The sequence below is a fragment of the Ranitomeya variabilis genome, chromosome 4 (assembly GCF_051348905.1).
Source record: "Ranitomeya variabilis isolate aRanVar5 chromosome 4, aRanVar5.hap1, whole genome shotgun sequence".
Taxonomy (NCBI): domain Eukaryota; kingdom Metazoa; phylum Chordata; class Amphibia; order Anura; family Dendrobatidae; genus Ranitomeya; species Ranitomeya variabilis.
In genome coordinates, this window is record NC_135235.1 from 741,414,114 (window position 1) to 741,433,941 (window position 19,828).

At 49.8% G+C, this 19,828-nt stretch overlaps 1 pseudogene; it reads right to left on the bottom strand.

Moving 5' to 3' along the window:
• Window positions 1–332: 332 nt before the first annotated feature.
• Window positions 333–2,622, bottom strand: LOC143768019 (zinc finger BED domain-containing protein 5-like; annotated as a pseudogene).
• Between the last annotated feature and the right edge of the window lie 17,206 nt (window positions 2,623–19,828).

Here is a 19,828-nt window from a genome sequence, read left to right on the forward strand (position 1 = left end):
GTCAGTGTGTACAGCAAGGGTGGGGTGATGACGAGCGGGCAGAGATCACGCCTCAAGCAGAGGACAGCGTTTCTTGGCCAGTTGGCAGTCTGCAGCACATGGTTGATTACATGCTGCAGTGCCTGAGAAACGACCGCCACATCGCCCACATTCTCAACATGTCTTATTATTGGGTTTTCACCCTCCTCGATCCTCGCTACCGGGACAACATACAAAGCCTCATCACACCGTTGAACCGGGAGTGTAAAATGCGGGAGTACCAAGACACACTGGTGAATTCCATCATCTTCTCCAGTCCAACTGAGAGAAGTGCTGCTAGTGCAGTGGTTCTCAACCTTTCTAATGCCGTGACCCCGCAATACAGTTCCTCATGTTGCGGTGACCCCCAACCCAAAAAATAATTTTGGTGGCTACTTTAAAACTGTAATTTTATTAGTTATGATTCGGAATGTAAATATCTGATATGCATTATGTATTCTCATTGCTACAAATCAAACATAATAAATAATCACAAAAACAATTATATGTTGAGAAATATTTATTACGAATTCCAATAAATAACATTTCACCATGGCATACCATGGGTTTAAATATAACAGTAAACAACAGTGCAATATTTTGCTACAGTATGCTGCCAAATTCAGTGAGATCGTTGTGGTTGCTTCTTGCTTACCAATTCAGAAATTCTTGGGGCAGTCTTTGCAAGGGCACAGCGAAGATCATTTTCCACAACAAGTCTACTTCGGTATTTAGACTTGATTACCAGCAATCTGGAAAACCCTGTTTCGCAAAGATATGTTGTTGGAAAAGGAAGAAGAAGGCGCAGCACAGTCTCAGACAGAATAGGATATAACTGTAAACTCTTAATCCAGAATTTTGTCAGTGGCATTGTAGAGAAATCTGTTCTCGCTGCATCATTGTTAATTAGGTCGATGAACTCTTCTTGCGCTGTCTCCGGAACATCTTCAACTTTCACTGTGAATGGACTTCTGGCAAGTGCAAATGGGGTGTCAGGTAGATTAGGAAAGTATGATGAAATTTCCTCTGAAAACATGTGCAAATGTTCTTTCACAGAAGATATCATCATAATTTTGTTGTCTGGCTCAATGTCATGTTCCTCAAAGAAGGCAGATAATGTAAGAAACATGTAAAAAAAATTTTATCCAATTTATCTTTCCAAAGCTGAAGTTTCATTTGGAATGATCTCATTTTTTCAGACAAATCGAGGCACGTTGCATTTGGTCCTTGCAGTGATACATTTAAGTAATTCAAGATGACAAAGATGTCCACCAAGTAAGCTATTTTCTGCAGCTCAGTTTTATCGCTAAACAATGCTTCGAATTGCGGTCTTGCTTTCTGATTAAAAAACGTTTTCAGTTCCTCACGAAGCTCAAAGACACGTTTTAAAACTTTTCCTCTTGACAACCATCTGACTTCAGTGTGAAATAACAGAGCATTGTTTGGCGCATCTAGATCGTTGCACAGTTGGCAAAACAGCCGACTGTTTAAGGCGCTCGACTTAACAAAATTGACACGTTATGACGCTTTTCATTACTTCTTGTAAATCTTGCGGCAGTGTCTTAGTCGCTAATATTTGGCGATGTATCATACAGTGTGTTCCGATTGCTTTTGGCGATTCATTTTGTACCAAACGCTGAAATCCTGAGCGACATCCTAGCATAGCAGGAGCACCATCTGTGCATACACCGCAAACCTTTTCCCAGGAGATGTTATGCACTTTTAGAAAAGAACCAACTGCATCAAAAATATCATGTGCAGTTGTTGTTGTTTCAAGCGGTTTGCAAAAAAGAAACTCATCTTTAAAGTCGCCATCATTAATATACCTTGCGTAAACCAACAACTGTGCACAGTTTGCCACGTCTGTAGATTCGTCAAGCTGGATACTGAATATTGGTAGTGGTGCAGATTTAATTTCCTGGATCACCTGATCAAGAATATCAGCAGACATGTCCTCTATTCTTCTGCGGATAGTGTCATTAGATAAGGAAATCGCATTCAATTTCTGAACATATTCATTTCCAATTATCACTCGAACTATGTCTTTTGCAGCTGGCAACAGTAAATCCTCACCAATGGTGTGAGGTTTCATAGCTCTGGCAATTCTGAGTGCCACCAAATATGACGCTTCAACAGCTGCTACATTGTGTTTATGGTACTGGCCACCAGTGTCAAATCTAGATTTCTTGAGTCCATCAGCTTTGCTTCTAAAATAGCTGATATCCTTGCTAGCAAAGAGTGGATGCTTGCTATCAAAATGCCGTTTTAGTTTGTTCGGCTTCATAGATTCAGCTGAGAGAACTTCAGTACAAATAACACATTGTGGTTTCTCAATTCCTGCTGAAATTATGGAGGTAAAACCATACTGCAAGAAATCCTCAGTGTATTTTCTTTTCTTAATATTCTTTTCTACACGATTCATTGTCATGAGACGGTTTCCTAAAAAAAAAATAAAAGATGGTCGCGTCTAAAGAGCTTGTTAAAGTTTCCTATTATTTACTATTCCCTGTGTTGTTTTCTATTACACACCTGTTACTATGACCAGGGCGCCGTATTCACATGCTTAAAGCGCACCTGTCACCCCCTTTGACCCTATGAAGCTGCTGCCATTACCTTGTGGGTGCAGTGAATAGCATCCTTATACAGGTCCTTCTCAAAAAATTAGCATATAGTGTTAAATTTCATTATTTACCATAATGTAATGATTACAATTAAACTTTCATATATTATAGATTCATTATCCACCAACTGAAATTTGTCAGGTCTTTTATTGTTTTAATACTGATGATTTTGGCATACAACTCCTGATAACCCAAAAAACCTGTCTCAATAAATTAGCATATTTCACCCGTCCAATCAAATAAAAGTGTTTTTTAATAACAAACAAAAAAAACATCAAATAATAATGTTCAGTTATGCACTCAATACTTGGTCGGGAATCCTTTGGCAGAAATGACTGCTTCAATGCGGCGTGGCATGGAGGCAATCAGCCTGTGACACTGCTGAGATGTTATGGAGGCCCAGGATGCTTCAATAGCGGCCTTAAGCTCATCCAGAGTGTTGGGTCTTGCGTCTCTTAACTTTCTCTTCACAATATCCCACAGATTCTCTATGGGATTCAGGTCAGGAGAGTTGGCAGGCCAATTGAGCACAGTAATACCATGGTCAGTAAACCATTTACCAGTGGTTTTGGCACTGTGAGCAGGTGCCAGGTCGTGCTGAAAAATGAAATCTTCATCTCCATAAAGCATTTCAGCCGATGGAAGCATGAAGTGCTCCAAAATCTCCTGATAGCTAGCTGCATTGACCCTGCCCTTGATGAAACACAGTGGACCAACACCAGCAGCTGACATGGCACCCCACACCATCACTGACTGTGGGTACTTGACACTGGACTTCAGGCATTTTGGCATTTCCTTCTCCCCAGTCTTCCTCCAGACTCTGGCACCTTGATTTCCGAATGACATGCAAAATTTGCTTTCATCAGAAAAAAGTACTTGGGACCACTTAGCAACAGCTTCTGCCGCTGTTTATGGTTCAAAAGTGGCTTTACCTGGGGAATGCGGCACCTGTAGCCCATTTCCTGCACACGCCTGTGCACGGTGGCTCTGGATGTTTCCACACCAGACTCAGTCCACTGCTTCCTCAGGTTCCCCAAGGTCTGGAATCGGTCCTTCTCCACAATCTTCCTCAGGGTCCGGTCACCTCTTCTCGTTGTACAGCGTTTTCTGCCACATTGTTTCCTTCCAACAGACTTACCATTGAGGTGCCTTGATACAGCACTCTGGGAACAGCCTATTTGTTGAGAAATTTATTTCTGGGTCTTACCCTCTTGCTTGAGGGTGTCAATGATGGCCTTCTTGACATCTGTCAGGTCGCTAGTCTTACCCATGATGGGGGTTTTGAGTAATGAACCAGGCAGGGAGTTTTTAAAAGCCTCAGGTATCTTTTGCATGTGTTTAGAGTTAATTAGTTGATTCAGAAGATTAGGGTAATAGGTCGTTTAGAGAACCTTTTCTTGATATGCTAATTTATTGAGACAGGTTTTTTGGGTTATCAGGAGTTGTAGGCCAAAATCATCAGTATTAAAACAATAAAAGACCTGACAAATTTCAGTTGGTGGATAATGAATCTATAATATATGAAAGTTTAATTGTAATCATTACATTATGGTAAATAATGAAATTTAACACTATATGCTAATTTTTTGAGAAGGACCTGTACATCTTTTCTTATCTTCTTCATCCTCAGGAATGCTCAGAAATTCATCTTTATAATCTTCTTGGCAGCTCCACAATCCATAACATCGCATTACGTGTGTCCGGCGCCGGACACACGTAATGCGATGTTATGGATTGTGGAGCGTCCCCCCCCTTAATTAGACATCCTTCCTTATTACAGGGATAATTCTCCATTTGTCACTTCTTTTAGGTTTCCTATAGCTGGGTCAGCAAGCTCCATCCCTCAGCTCCTGGGCACATTTTTCATAGAAAGCCTCCCTCCAGAGTCCAGATTCATCCAGTTCCCCCCTAGCCCACAGTCAGTGCATAAAAGTATAAAATAGGACATTCTGCTTTAAATGACCAGTTATTGAGCCACAAAAATAACTGGTAGGTTCCCAATGTCTGGGAGTCTTACTTGTTACTCCGGAGGGGATGGGGGAGGTGTCTGTCCGGGGGCACACTGTAACACAGTGATGGCGGCGGATCACTGCTGGGTACCGAACGGCTCCTTTATGGCGTGCTCTTCCGCAGCCCTTCAAGCCGATTACCGATGCCGGCAGCCGCGTTCTTCCTGCATCCCTGGATTCCGTTGCCAGATACGTGCCACAGATTCCGGATCTGTCCTGGCTGCACCAAAGAAGAAGGGGGGACGTCGGAAGTTGGTATCTCCCTAGATCCGATGCGCGATCGATTCATTTTCCTGCGGGGATCCCAAAGCTATGCCGGGAGTAAAGCTAGCAGTCCAGGCATACGGGGGAAGGTGGATGGGGAGGTGAGAGAGGTGGCGACCCCTGTGTTTTGGTCGTTCGACCCCCCTCGGGGTCGCAACCCCCAGGTTGAGAACCACTGTGCTAGTGCTTTACAAAGCAGCTCAGTGCGTCCAGGCAGTGGAGGAGGCTCTGCACAAAGAGGGAGCAGAAGCAGAGCCTCTGCCCAAGGCAAGACCAGTATGGCCCAACTGTGGCACAGTTTTCTGTGCCCGCCACAAATGTCTACACCATCACAGACGGCTCCAGTCAGCAGGAGGCAACGGTTCCGTCAGATGGTGACAGACTACATGTCTTGCCCTCTTGCTGTACTCCCAGACGGCTCTTCCCCTTTCAAGTTTTGGGTCTCTAAGCTGGATACATGGCCAGAGCTAAGCCAGTATGCATTGGAGGTGCTGGCTTGCCCTGCGGCTAGTGTATTATCGGAACGCGTCTTTAGTGCTGCAGGTGGTGTACTAACTGACCGTCTCATGCGACTATCCTCCGATAATGTTGACCGGCTTACTTTCCTGAAAATGAACCAGGCCTGGATCTCGCAGGAATTTGCCACTCCTCTTCCTGATTAAATAATTAATTGGGTGACTGTCTACAGTATCCAGGTCTCCTGTTGTGTTCATCTTTCTACCACCTGAACTGTAATTCCTGGGCTCCAACACCGCCAGTTGAGGCTCAGAAGTGCCGTCTGCACAGTCAAAACATACGACCCAGTGTTATTGGGTGTCAGTAACGTCAGCTGATCCCCAGCTGTGTAGCCGGCAATGTGTCCTGCGACCGCCACGCTGACACAACAACTGAAATGTAAGGGAACCTGTCCCCCCCCCAGGCGTTTGTTACTGAAATAGCCACCTTGTGCAGCAGTAATGCTGCACAAGGAAAAGGTAACTATTTTTGTTTAGCTCCTTGCACACGCAGAACTTAACACTTTTAAAGTGTGTCCACTGATACCGTAAAACCATCCCGGAGGTGGGACTTTCCTTTGTAATGTGACGCAGCACACCTGTCATTCCTACCCCCTTGGTGCCGTGCGCCGCCTCCTCAGCGTTGTTTGATTCTGTCCCGGAGCCTGCGCTGTTATGTTATCCCTTGGCCAGGCACACTTTGCGGTGCCCGTCTTCTGACATCATTTGGTGTCAGGCTGGCTGCGCCTGTGCAGCCGCGCTGGATGAGATCCCGCCTCGCAGTGTCTTCTGATTTAATCACACTGCGTGCCTGGGATCCATGGGCATGCGCAGTGCATATCTTCACCTCCGCCTCTCACTCATCTCCCTCCGCCTTCTTCAGACTGTGTGCCGTCAGCTGATCCCTATTAGCATGCCACGGCCGTGACACCGCACAGTCTGAAGAAGCCGGAGGGAGGGGAGTGAGAGGCGAGGATATGCACTGCGCATGGCCACGGATCCCAGGCCCGCGGTGGGATTACATTAGATGACACTGCGAGGCGGGATCTCGGCCAGCGCAGCCGCACAGGCACAGCCAGCCTGACACCAAATGAAGTCAGAAGACGGGCACCGCAAAGTGCACCTGGCCAAGGGATAACATAACAGCACAGGCTCCGGGACGGAATCACACAACGCTGAGGAGGCGGCGCATGGCACCAAGGGGGTAGGAATGATGGCTGGGCTGCGTCACATTACAAAGGAAAGTCCCACCTCTGGGATGGTTTTACGGTATCAGTGGACACACTTTAAAAGTGTTAAGTTCTGTGTTTGCAAGGAGCATAATGAAAAGAGCCACCTTTTCCTTTGGCATCCTTTGTGATGCAAAAGCTGGCTCTTTCAGCTACAAACGCCTTTTGGGGGGGTTAAAGGTTCCCTTTCGACTTGCTCCAATCAGGCTTCGGCCTAAACGGTGTTCCTCTGCTCCTCCTGCTCTCCCTGGGCTCCAACACCACTAGTTGGTGCCTGGAAGTGCTGTCCGCACAGTCAACAGTCGCTCCTCTGTTATTGGGGTTCAGTAACGTCAGCTGCTCCCCTGCTGTGTGTGCTGCAATACCTCCTATCTGCTCCTCCTGCTGTCCCTGGGCTCTAACACCACTAGTTGGTGCCTGGAAGTGCTGTCCGCACAGTCAACAGTCCCTCCTCTGTTATTGGGGTTTAGTAACGTCAGCTGCTCCCCTGCTGTGTGTGCTGCAATACCTCCTATCTGCTCCTCCTGCTGTCCCTGGGCTCCAACACCGCTAGTTGGTGCCTGGAAGTGCTGTCCGCACAGTCAACAGTCGCTCCTCTGTTATTGGGGTTCAGTAACGTCAGCTGCTCCCCTGCTGTGTGTGCTGCAATACCTCCTATCTGCTCCTCCTGCTGTCCCTGGGCTCCAACACCGCTAGTTGGTGCCTGGAAGTGCTGGATGCACAGTTAACAATTGCTACCGTGTTATTGGGGTTCATTAACGTCAGCTGCTCCCCTGCTGTGTGTGCTGCAATACCTCCTATCTGCTCCTCCTGCTGTCCCTGGGCTCCAACACCGCTAGTTGGTGCCTGGAAGTGCTGTCCGTACAGTCAACAGTCCCTCCTCTGTTATTGGGGTTTAGTAACGTCAGCTGCTCCCCTGCTGTGTGTGCTGCAATACCTCCTATCTGCTCCTCCTGCTGTCCCTGGGCTCCAACACCGCTAGTTGGTGCCTGGAAGTGCTGTCCGCACAGTCAACAGTCGCTCCTCTGTTATTGGGGTTCAGTAACGTCAGCTGCTCCCCTGCTGTGTGTGCTGCAATACCTCCTATCTGCTCCTCCTGGTGTCCCTGGGCTCCAACACTGCTAGTTGGTGCCTGGAAGTGCTGGATGCACAGTTAACACTTGCTGCCGTGTTATTGGGGTTCAGTAACGTCAGCTGCTCCCCTGCTGTGTGGGCTGCAATACCTCCTATCTGCTCCTCCTGCTGTCCCTGGGCTCCAACACCGCTAGTTGGTGCCTGGAAGTGCTGTCCGCACAGTCAACAGTCGCTCCTCTGTTATTGGGGTTCAGTAACGTCAGCTGCTCCCCTGCTGTGTGTGCTGCAATACCACCTATCTGCTCCTCCTGCTGTCCCTTGGCTCCAACACCGCTAGTTGGTGCCTGGAAGTGCTGGATGCACAGTTAACACTTGCTGCCGTGTTATTGGGGTTCAGTAACGTCAGCTGCTCCCCTGCTGTGTGTGCTGCAATACCTCCTATCTGCTCCTCCTGCTGTCCCTGGGCTCCAACACTGCTAGTTGGTGCCTGGATGTGCTGGATGCACAGTTAGCACTTGCTGCCGTGTTATTGGGTTTCAGTAACGTCAGCTGCTCCCCTGCTGTGTGTGCTGCAATACCTCCTATCTGCTCCTCCTGCTGTCCCTGGGCTCTAACACCGCTAGTTGGTGCCTGGAAGTGCTGTCCGCACAGTCAACAGTCACTCCTCTGTTATTGGGGTTCAGTAACGTCAGCTGCTCCCCTGCTGTGTGTGCTGCAATACCACCTATCTGCTCCTCCTGCTGTCCCTGGGCTCCAACACTGCTAGTTGGTGCCTGGAAGTGCTGGATGCACAGTTAACACTTGCTGCCGTGTTATTGGGGTTCAGTAACGTCAGCTGCTCCCATGCTGTGTGTGCTGCAATACCTCCTATCTGCTCCTCCTGCTGTCCCTGGGCTCCAACACCGCTAGTTGGTGCCTGGAAGTGCTGGATGCACAGTTAACACTTGCTGCCGTGTTATTGGGGTTCAGTAACGTCAGCTGCTCCCCAGCTGTGTATCCGGCAACGTGTCATGCGACCGCCACGCTGGCACAACTAACAGACATTTACATGCCTCCAGTGCAGGCTTCGGCCTACACTATGCTCCTCCAGCTGTCCCTGGGCTCCAACACTGCTGGTTGCTGCCCGGAAGTGCTGTTTGCACAGAGCCAAACACCTCGCCAATGTGTTAGTGGGGTTCAGTAACGTCAGCTGCTCCCCTGCTGTGTATCCGGCAACGTGTCATGCAACCGCCACGCTGGCACAACTAAAATTTAAGGGAACCTAACCACCCCCACCCCCCAGGCGTTTGTTACTGAAAGAGCCACCTTGAGCAGCAGTAATGCTGCAGAAGGAAAAGGTGGCGCTTTTAATTATGCTCCTTTCAAAGGCTGAACTACACACTGAAATGTGTCTCCTCACACCGTTTAACCGTCCCGGAGGTGGGACTTTCCTTTGTAATGTGACGCAGCACAGCCATCATTCCTACCCTCTTGGCGCCATGCGCCGCCTCCTCAGCGTTTTTTGATTCCGTCCCGGAGCCTGCGCTGTTATGTTATCCCTTGGCCAGGCACACTTAGCGCTGCCCATCTTCTGACATCATTTGGTGTCAGGCTGGCTGCGCCTGTGCGGCCGTGCTGGACGAGATCCCGCCTCGCAGTGTCTTCTGATTTAATCACACTGCGGGCCTGGGATCCATGGGCTTGCACACTGCATATCTTCACCTCCGCCTCTCACTCATCTCCCTCCGCCTTCTTCAGACTGTGTGCCGTCAGCTGATCCCTATTAGCATGCCACGGCCGTGACACCGCACAGTCTGAAGAAGCCGGAGGGAGGGGAGTGAGAGGCGAGGATATGCACTGCTCATGGCCATGGATCACAGGCCCGCGGTGGGATTACATTAGACGACACTGCGAGGCGGGATCTCGGCCAGCGCGGCCGCACAGGCGCAGCCAGCCTGACACCAAATGATGTCAGAAGATGTGCAGCGCTAAGTGTGCCTGGCCAAGGGATAACATAACAGGGCAGGCTCCGGAACAGAATCAAACAACGCTGAGGAGGCGGCGCACGGCGCCAAGGGGGTAGGAATGACGGCTGTGCTGCGTCACATTACAAAGGAAAGTCCCACCTCCGGGACGGTTTAACGGTGTGAGGGAACACATTTCATAAGTGTCTAGTTCAGCCTTTGAAAGGAGCATAATTAAAAGAGCCACCTTTTCCTTTTGCATCATTCATTAGTGCTGTACAAGATGGCTCTTTCAGCAACAAACGCCTGGGGTGGGGGTTAAAGGTTCCCTTTAAACTTGCTCCAGTGCAGGCTTCGGCCTACACTCTGCTCCTGCTGACCCAGGGCTCTAACACTGCCAGTTGGCGCCCGGAAGTGCTGGCTGCACAGAGAAAAACACCCGCCAATGTGTCAGTGGGGTTCAGCAATGCCAGCTGTTCCCCTGCTGTGTAGCTGGCAACGTGTCCTGCAAAAGCCACGCAGACACAAATCTGCCGCCAGTGCAGGCTTTGGCCTACACTCCGCTCCCTCTGCTCCTCCTGCTGACCCTGGGCTCTAACACCGCCAGTTGGTGCCCGGAATGCTGGCTGCACAGAGCAAAACAACCGCCAATGTGTCAGTGGGGTTCAGCAACGCCAGCTGTTCCCCTGCTGTGTAGCTGGCAACGTGTCCTGCAAAAGCCAAGCAGACACAAAGCTGCCGCCAGTGCAGGCTTTGGCCTACACTCTGCTCCCTCTGCTCCTCCTGCTGACCCTGGGCTCTAACACCGCCAGTTGGCGCCCGGAAGTGCTGGCTGCACAGAGAAAAACACCAGCCAATGTGTCAGTGGGGTTCAGCAACGCCAGCTGTTCCCCTGCTGTGTAGCCGGCATCGTGTCCTGCAAACGCCACGCAGACACAAGAACTGAAATTGAAGGGAAGCTGTCCCCCCCAGGCGTTGGCATGTATAACAGCCACCTTGTACAGCAGTAATGCTGCATTTGTATAAGGCGGCTCATTAAGTTACTCTCCTTGCACATGCCGAACACAACACGTCTAAAATGTGTCCCCTGAGACCATTAAACCGTCCCTGAGGTGTGACTTTCCTTTGTAATGACACGCTGCAACCCCCTTGGTAGCGCTGCCCGTCTTCTGACATCATTGGTTGGCTGGATGCGCCTCTGCGGCCGCCCTGCCCGGCACAACGCCCCTCGGTGTCTTATTTAGTTTGACTGCGAAGGTGTGATTGATGGGCATGAGCAGTGCCTATCTTCGCCTGGCACTTATCTCCTTCCGCCTTCTTCACACTGTGCGGCCTCATGGCCGTGGCATGCCATAAGGGATCAGCTGGCGCCGCACAGTCTGAAGCAGGTGTAAGGACCCGAGTGAGAGGCAAACATATGTACTGCGCAAGGCCATGAATCCCAGCCCCCCAGTGTCTTAACAATGTAAAGACACTGCGGGGCTGGGATTCATGGGCATCGCGAACCGCACCGGCCGACATCAAATGATGTCAGAAGACGGACAGCGCATGGCCAAAAGATAACGCAACAGCGCAGACTCCTGTACAGCAAAATGCGATGCTCAAGAGGCCACGCCAAGCACCAAGGTGGTCTTTTTGCCAGCTGTGCTGCGTCTCATTACGAAGGGAACTCCCGCCTCCAAGACAGTTTGACTGTATAAGGGCCAAAATGTTGTACGTGTTTCATTCAGCGTGTGCAAGGAACAAAATTAAAAGAGCAACCTTTGACTTGTGCAGCACTACTGCAGCATAAGGCATGGCTCTTCTAGTTTGTAACACCTGAGGGGGAGTTAAAGGTTACCTTTAAAATTGGTTCAGTTAGGCTTCGGCCTACACTCTGCTCCTCCTGCAGAGCCTGGGCTCTAACAACGCCAGTTGGCGCCCGGAAGTGCTAGCTGCACAGAGAAAAACACCAGCCAATGTGTCAGTGGGGTTCAGCAACGCCAGCTGTGCCCCTGCTGTGTAGCCGGCAACGTGTCCTGCAAACGCCACGCAGACACAAAGCTGCCGCCAGTGCAGGCTTCGGCCTACACTCTGCTCCCTCTGCTCCTCCTGCTGACCCTGGGCTCTAACACCACCAGTTGGTGCCCGGAAGTGCTAGCTGCAGAGAGAAAAACACCAGCCAATGTGTCAGTGGGGTTCAGCAATGCCAGCTGTGCCCCTGCTGTGTAGCCGGCAACGTGTCCTGCAAACGCCACGCAGACACAAAGCTGCCGCCAGTGCAGGCTTCGGCCTACACTCTGCTCCCTCTGCTCCTCCTGCTGACCCTGGGCTCTAACACCGCCAGTTGGCGCCCGGAAGTGCTAGCTGCACAGAGAAAAACACCAGCCAATGTGTCAGTGGGGTTCAGCAACGCCAGCTGTTCCCCTGCTGTGTAGCCGGCATCGTGTCCTGCAAACGCCACGCAGACACAAGAACTGAAATTAAAGGAAACCTGTCCCCCCCCAGGCATTGACATGTATAACAGCCACCTTGTACAGCAGTAATGCTGCATTTGTACAAGGTGGCTCATTAAGTTACTCTCCTTGCACACGTCGAACGCAACACGTCTAAAATGTGTCCCTGAGACCATTAAACCGTCCCTGAGGTGCACCTCTGCGGCTGCCCTGCCTGACACAACGCCCCTCGGTGTCTTATTTATTTTGACTGCGAGGGTGTGATTGACGGGCATGAGCAGTGCATATCTTCGCCTGTTGTCACTCATCTCCTTCTGCCTTCTTCAGACTGTGCGGCTTCATGGCCGAGGCATGCGATAAGGGATCAGCTGACGCCGCACAGTCTGAAGCAGGTGTAAGGACCCAAGCGAGAGGCGAACATATGTACTGCGCAAGGCCATGAATCCCAGCCCCGCAGTGTGAATTAAGGAAAAGACACTGCGGGGCTGGGATTCATGGTCATCGCGAACCGCACCGGCCGACATTAAATGATGTCAGAAGACGGGCAGCGCTAACAGCGCAAGGCCAAGGGATAACACGACAGCGCAGACTCCTGTACAGCAAATAACGACGCTCAGGAGGCTGCGCCCAGCACCAAGGTGGGATTTTTGACAGCTGTGCTGCATCTCATTACGAAGGGAACTCCTGCCTCCAAGACAGTTTGACTGTATAAGGGCCAAAATGTTGTACGTGTTTCATTCAGCGTGTGCAAGGAACAAAATTAAAAGAGCAACCTTTGACTTGTGCAGCACTACTGCTGCATAAGGCGTGACTCTTCTAGTTTGTAACACCTGAGGGGGGGTTAAAGGTTACCTTTAAAATTGGTTCAATTAGGCTTCGGCCTACACTCTGCTCCTCCTGCAGAGCCTGGGCTCTAACAACGCCAGTTGGCACCCGGAAGTGCTAGCTGCACAGAGAAAAACACCAGCCAATGTGTCAGTGGGGTTCAGCAATGCCAGCTGTGCCCCTGCTGTGTAGCCGGTAACGTGTCCTGCAAACGCCACGCAGACACAAAGCTGCCGCCAGTGCAGGCTTCGGACTACACTCTGCTCCCTCTGCTCCTCCTGCTGACCCTGGGCTCTAACACTGCCAGTTGGTGCCCGGAAGTGCTAGCTGCACAGAGAAAAACACCAGCCAACGTGTCAGTGGGGTTCAGCAACGCCAGCTGGTCCCCTGCTGTGTAGCCGGCAATGTGTCCTGCAAACGCCACGCAGACACAACAGACCTAAAACTGCCTCCAGTGCAGGCTTCGGCCTACACTCTGCTCCCTCTGCTCCTCCTGCTGACCCTGGGCTCTAACACCGCCAGTTGGCGCCCGGAAGTGCTAGCTGCACAGAGAAAAACACCAGCCAATGTGTCAGTGGGGTTCAGCAACGCCAGCTGTTCCCCTGCTGTGTAGCCGGCATCGTGTCCTGCAAACGCCACGCAGACACAAGAACTGAAATTTAAGGAAACCTGTCCCACCCCCAGGCGTTGACATGTATAACAAACACCTTGTACAGCAGTAATGCTGCATTTGTACAAGGTGGCTCATTAAGTTACTCTCCTTGCACACGCCGAACGCAACACGTCTAAAATGTGTCCCCTGAGACCATTAAACCGTCCCTGAGGTGTGACTTTCCTTTGTAATGACACACAGCGACCCCCTTGGTAGCGCAGCCCTTCTTCTGACATCATTGTTTGGCTGGGTGCGCCTCTGCGGCCGCCCTGCCTGACACAACGCCCCTCGGTGTCTTATTTATTTTGACTGCGAGGGTGTGATTGACGGGCATGAGCAGTGCATATCTTCGCCTGTTGTCACTCATCTCCTTCCGCTTTCTTCAGACTGTGCGGCTTCATGGCTGTGGCATGCGATAAGGGATCAGCTGACGCCGCACAGTCTGAAGCAGGTGTAAGGACCCGAGCGAGAGGCAAACATATGTACTGCGCAAGGCCATGAATCCCAGCCCCGCAGTGTGAATTAAGGAAAAGACACTGCGGGGCTGGGATTCATGGTCATCGCGAACCGCACCGGCCGACATTAAATGATGTCAGAAGACGGGCAGCGCTAACAGCACAAGGCCAAGGGATAACACGACAGCGCAGACTCCTGTACAGCAAATAACGATGCTCAGGAGGCTGCGCCCAGCAACAAGGTGGAATGTTTGACAGCTGTGCTGCGTCTCATTACGAAAGGAACTCCCGCCTCCAAGACAGTTTGACTGTATAAGGGCCAAAATGTTGTATGTGTTTCATTCAGCGTGTGCAGGGAACAAAATTAAAAGAGCAACTTTTGACTTGTGCAGCACTACTGCTGCATAAGGCGTGGCTCTTCTAGTTTGTAACACCTGAGGGGGGGTTAAAGGTTACCTTTAAAATTGGTTCAATTAGGCTTCGGCCTACACTCTGCTCCTCCTGCAGAGCCTGGGCTCTAACAACGCCAGTTGGCGCCTGGAAGTGCTAACTGCACAGAGAAAAACACCAGCCAATGTGTCAGTGGGGTTCAGCAATGCCAGCTGTGCCCCTGCTGTGTAGCCGGCAACGTGTCCTGCAAACGCCACGCAGACTGTTGTGAATTCCGTTCTCGGGCTCCCTCCTGTGGTCATGAGTGGTACTGTGTGAGTTTGTTCTTGAGCTCCCTCTGGTGGCCTTTAGCGATATGGCTGGTCTGTGGCTGGGCTCAGCTGCTTCATTTCCTGCTTTGCTGTTCCTATTTAACTCACCTGGACCTTCACTTGTTGCCTGCTGTCGTTGCATTCAGTCCTGATTCTGATCACTCCTGGATCTTCCTTGTGACCTGTCTCCTACTGGAGAAGCTAAGTCTTGCTTGTTCATTTTGCTCATTATTTCCTTGAAAACATTTCTCAGTATATGATGAGTTCAGTCCAGCTTGCTTTAATGTGATTTTTCGCTTGCTGGTTAGTTCTGGGGTGCAGAGTGCGCCCCTCACATCGTGAGTCAGTGTGGGGGTTCTTGTATTCTCTGCGTGGTTTGTTTTTGATAGTTTTTGTACTGACCGCACAGATTCCTAGCTATCTTCTGTCTGTCTAGTGTTAGCGGGCCTCATTTGCTAAACCTGTTTCATTTCTACGTTTGTATTTTCCCCTTATCTCACCGTTATTATTTGTGGCGGGCTGTCTAAAACTTTGGGGTTATTTCTCTGAGGCAAGTGAGGTCTTTGCTTTCTCTCTAGGGGTAGCCAGTTTCTCAGGCTGTGAAGAGGCGTCTAGGTTTTTAGGTAACGCTCCACGGCTGCCTTTAGTGTGTGTGGATAGGATCAGGATTGCGGTCAGTATAGCTTCCACATCCCCAGAACTTGTCCTAATATTCTGGTTTACAGGTCAGGTCAGTTTTGTGATCCTACCACCGGATCATAACAGTACAGCAGGCCCACAAAGTGTTAATGCAGCAGAAGAGGGAGAAGAGAAGTCCTGAGGTCATTTTTTTTTTCCTCTGCACTGTGTTTAGCCTCTCTCCTCCCCTTAATCTCTGGGTGGTTCTGAATTCAGCTGCAGATATGGACATTCAGAGTCTGTCTTCTAGTGTGGATCATCTCACTGCAAGGGTAAAGGGCCTTCAGGATTATGTAGTCCGCAGTCCTATGTCAGAGCCTAAAATACCAATTCGTGAGCTGTTCTCCGGAGATAGATCTAGGTTTTTGAACTTTAAGAATAATTGCAAGTTATTTCTTTCTCTGAGACCTCGCTCCTCTGGTGACTCTGTTCAGCAAGTTAAAATTGTTATTTCTTTGTTACGTGGTGACCCTCAAGATTGGGCATTCTCTCTGGCGCCAGGAGATCCTGCATTGCTAAATGTGGATGCGTTTTTTCTGGCGCTTGGATTGCTTTATGAGGAACCTAATTTAGTAGACCAGGCAGAAAAGATTTTGCTGGCTCTCTCTCAGGGTCAGGATGAAGCAGAGGTTTACTGTCAGAAGTTTAGGAAGTGGTCTGTGCTCACTCAATGGAATGAGTGCGCCCTGGCAGCGATTTTCAGAAAGGGTCTTTCTGAAGCCCTTAAGGATGTTATGGTGGGGTTCCCCACGCCTGCGGGTCTGAATGAGTCAATGTCTTTGGCCATTCAGATTGATCGGCGTTTGCGGGAGCGCAAACCTGTGCACCATCTGTCGGTATTTTCTGAGCAGAAGCCTGAGCCTATGCAATGTGACAGGATTCTGACCAGAACTGAACGGCAAAATCACAGACGTCAGAATGGGTTGTGCTTTTACTGTGGTGATTCTGCTCATGTTATCTCAGAGTGTTCTAAGCGCACAAAAAGGTTCGCCAGGTCTGTCACCATTGGTACTGTACAACCTAAATTCATTTTGTCTGTTACTTTGATTTGCTCTCTGTCATCCTACTCAGTTATGGCTTTTGTGGATTCAGGTGCTGCCCTGAATTTGATGGATTTGTCATTTGCCAGGTGCTGTGGTTTTGTCTTGGAGCCTTTACAGTTCCCTATCCCACTAAAGGGAATTGATGCTACGCCATTGGCCAAGAATAAACCTCAGTACTGGACCCAAGTGACCATGTGCATGGCTCCTGCACATCAGGAGGTGATTCGCTTTCTTGTGCTACATAATTTGCATGATGTTGTCGTGTTGGGTCTGCCATGGCTGCAGGCTCATAATCCAGTCCTGGATTGGAAAGCAATGTCTGTGTCAAGTTGGGGTTGCCAGGGGATTCATGGCGATGCTCCTTTGGTGTCAATTGCTTCTTCTACTCCTTCTGAAGTCCCTGAATTTTTGTAGGACTACCAGGATGTATTTGATGAGCCCAAATCCAGTGCATTACTGTTATGATCCTTAATGGCTGAGGATCACAAATAGACCAGCAAGTGAATAAACTAAGGACGAGCTCTAGGGAGATGGTAACTGGACTGATCGCAAATCTGAACCTATGCAACACAACTACAGGTAGCCGGTGAACGTGCCTAAAAAATTTCTAGCCGTCTCGAGCCAGCCTGAGGAACTAGCAACCCCTAAAGAGAAAGAAAGACCTCGCTTGCCTCCAGAGAAATAATCCCCAAAGATATAGAAGCCCCCAACAAATATTAACGGTGAAGTAAGAAGAAGGCACATACATAGGGATGAGATCAGATTCAGCAAAAGAGGCCCACTAGTACTAGAAAGCAGAAAATAGAGCAGGGGTCTATGCGATCAATAAAAAACCCTTACAAAATATCCATCCTGAGATTTCAAGAACCCACACACCAACTAACAGTGTGTGGGGAGAAACTCAGCCCACTAGAGCAACCAGCAAGCGAGGGAATTACATTTTAGCAAGCTGGACAAGAAAACATGATAAACACTGCTGATCAAAAAAATGAGCAAACAAAACTTAGCTTATCCTGGATGGACTGGGAGCAAGGTAGACAGAAGGAATCTGAGTAGCACTGATTACATCGACAGCCGGCAACAAGTGGAAGTAACACAGAGCTATATAGGAACCTCCCAGAGGATAACGAACCAGCTGATAGCCAGAGACCAGCAGGATAACAGACAAAGCCACCAGGGGGAGCCCAAAGCAAAAGTCACACCATACCACCAGTGACCACAAGAGGGAGCCTGAAAACAGAGCTCACAACAGTACCCCCCACTTGAAGAGGGGTCACCGAACCCTCATGAAAACCGCCAGGGCGATCAGGATGAGCCACATGGAAGGCACGAACCAAATCGGCCGCATGAACATCAGAGGCGACCACCCAAGAATTATCCTCCTGACCATAGCCCTTCCATTTAACCAAATACTGGAGCCTCCGTCTAGAAATACGAGAATCCAAGATCTTCTCCACCACGTATTCCAATTCTCCCTCAACCAGCACCGGGGCAGGAGGCTCAACCGGAGGAACCACAGGCACCACATACCTCCGCAACAACGAGCGATGGAACACATTATGAATAGCAAATGATGCTGGGAGGTCCAGACGAAATGACACAGGGCCAAGGACTTCCAGAATCTTATAAGGACCGATAAACCGAGGCTTGAACTTAGGAGAGGAGACCTTCATAGGAACGAAGCGAGAAGACAACCACACCAAGTCCCCAACGCGAAGTCGGGGACCCACACCGCGACGGCGGTTGGCAAAGAGCTGAGCCTTCTCTTGAGACAGCTTCAAATTGTCCACCACATGATTCCAAATCTGATACAACCTATCAACCACAACATCCACTCCAGGACACTCAGAAGGCTCCAACTGACCCGAGGAAAAACGAGGATGAAACCCCGAATTACAAAAAAAAGGAGAAACCAAAGTAGCAGAACTAGCCCGATTATTAAGGGCAAACTCGGCCAACGGCAAAAAAGTAACCCAGTCGTCCTGATCAGCAGAAACAAAACATCTTAAATAAGTCTCCAAGGTCTGATTAGTTCGCTCGGTTTGGCCATTCGTCTGAGGATGGAAGGCCGACGAAAAAGACAAATCAATGCCCAATTTAGCACAAAAGGTCCGCCAAAATCTAGACACAAACTGGGATCCTCTGTCAGAAACAATGTTCTCAGGAATCCCGTGCAAACGAACCACATTTTGAAAAAACAGTGGAACCAACTCGGAGGAGGAAGGCAACTTAGGCAAGGGCACCAAATGGACCATCTTAGAAAAACGATCACACACCACCCAGATGACAGACATTCTCTGAGAGACAGGGAGATCTGAAATAAAATCCATGGAAATGTGCGTCCAAGGCCTCTTCGGGACAGGCAAAGGTAACAGCAAACCACTGGCTCGAGAACAGCAAGGCTTAGCCCGAGCACAAATTCCACAAGACTGCACAAAGGAACGCACATCCCGCGACAAGGAAGGCCACCAAAAAGACCTGGCCACCAAGTCTCTGGTACCAAATATTCCAGGATGGCCTGCCAACACCAAAGAATGAACCTCGGAGATGACTCTGTTGGTCCATCTATCCGGGACAAACAGTCTCTCCGGTGGACAGCGATCAGGTCTATCCGCCTGAAACTCTTGCAGCACACGTCGCAAATCTGGGGAGATGGCAGACAAAATCACCCCTTCTCTAAGGATACCAGCCGGCTCTGAATCTCCAGGAGAGTCAGGCACAAAACTCCTAGAAAGGGCATCAGCCTTCACGTTTTTCGAACCCGGAAGATATGAAACCACGAAATCGAAACGAGAGAAAAACAGCGACCATCGAGCCTGTCTAGGATTTAACCGTTTGGCCGACTCGAGGTAAATCAAATTCTTGTGATCAGTCAAGTCCACCACACGATGCTTAGCTCCCTCGAGCCAATGTTGCCACTCCTCAAATGCCAACTTCATAGCCAACAACTCCCGATTACCGACATCATAATTCCGCTCGGCAGGCGAAAACTTTCTTGAAAAGAAAGCACATGGCTTCATCACAGAGTCATCGGAGCTTCTCTGCGACAAAACAGCCCCCGCTCCAATCTCGGAAGCATCAACCTCCACCTGGAAGGGAAGTGAGACATCTGGCTGACACAAGACCGGAGCCGAAGAAAACCGGCGCTTCAGCTCCCGAAAGGCCTCCACAGCCGCAGAGGACCAATTAGTCACATCAGAACCTTTCTTGGTCAAATCCGTCAAAGGCTTAACAACACCAGAAAGATTAGCTATGAAGCGACGGTAAAAATTAGCAAAACCCAAGAACTTCTGAAGACTCTTAACAGATGTAGGCTGTGTCCAGTCATGAATAGCCTGAACCTTGACTGGGTCCATCTCAATAGTAGAAGGAGAAAAAATGAAACCC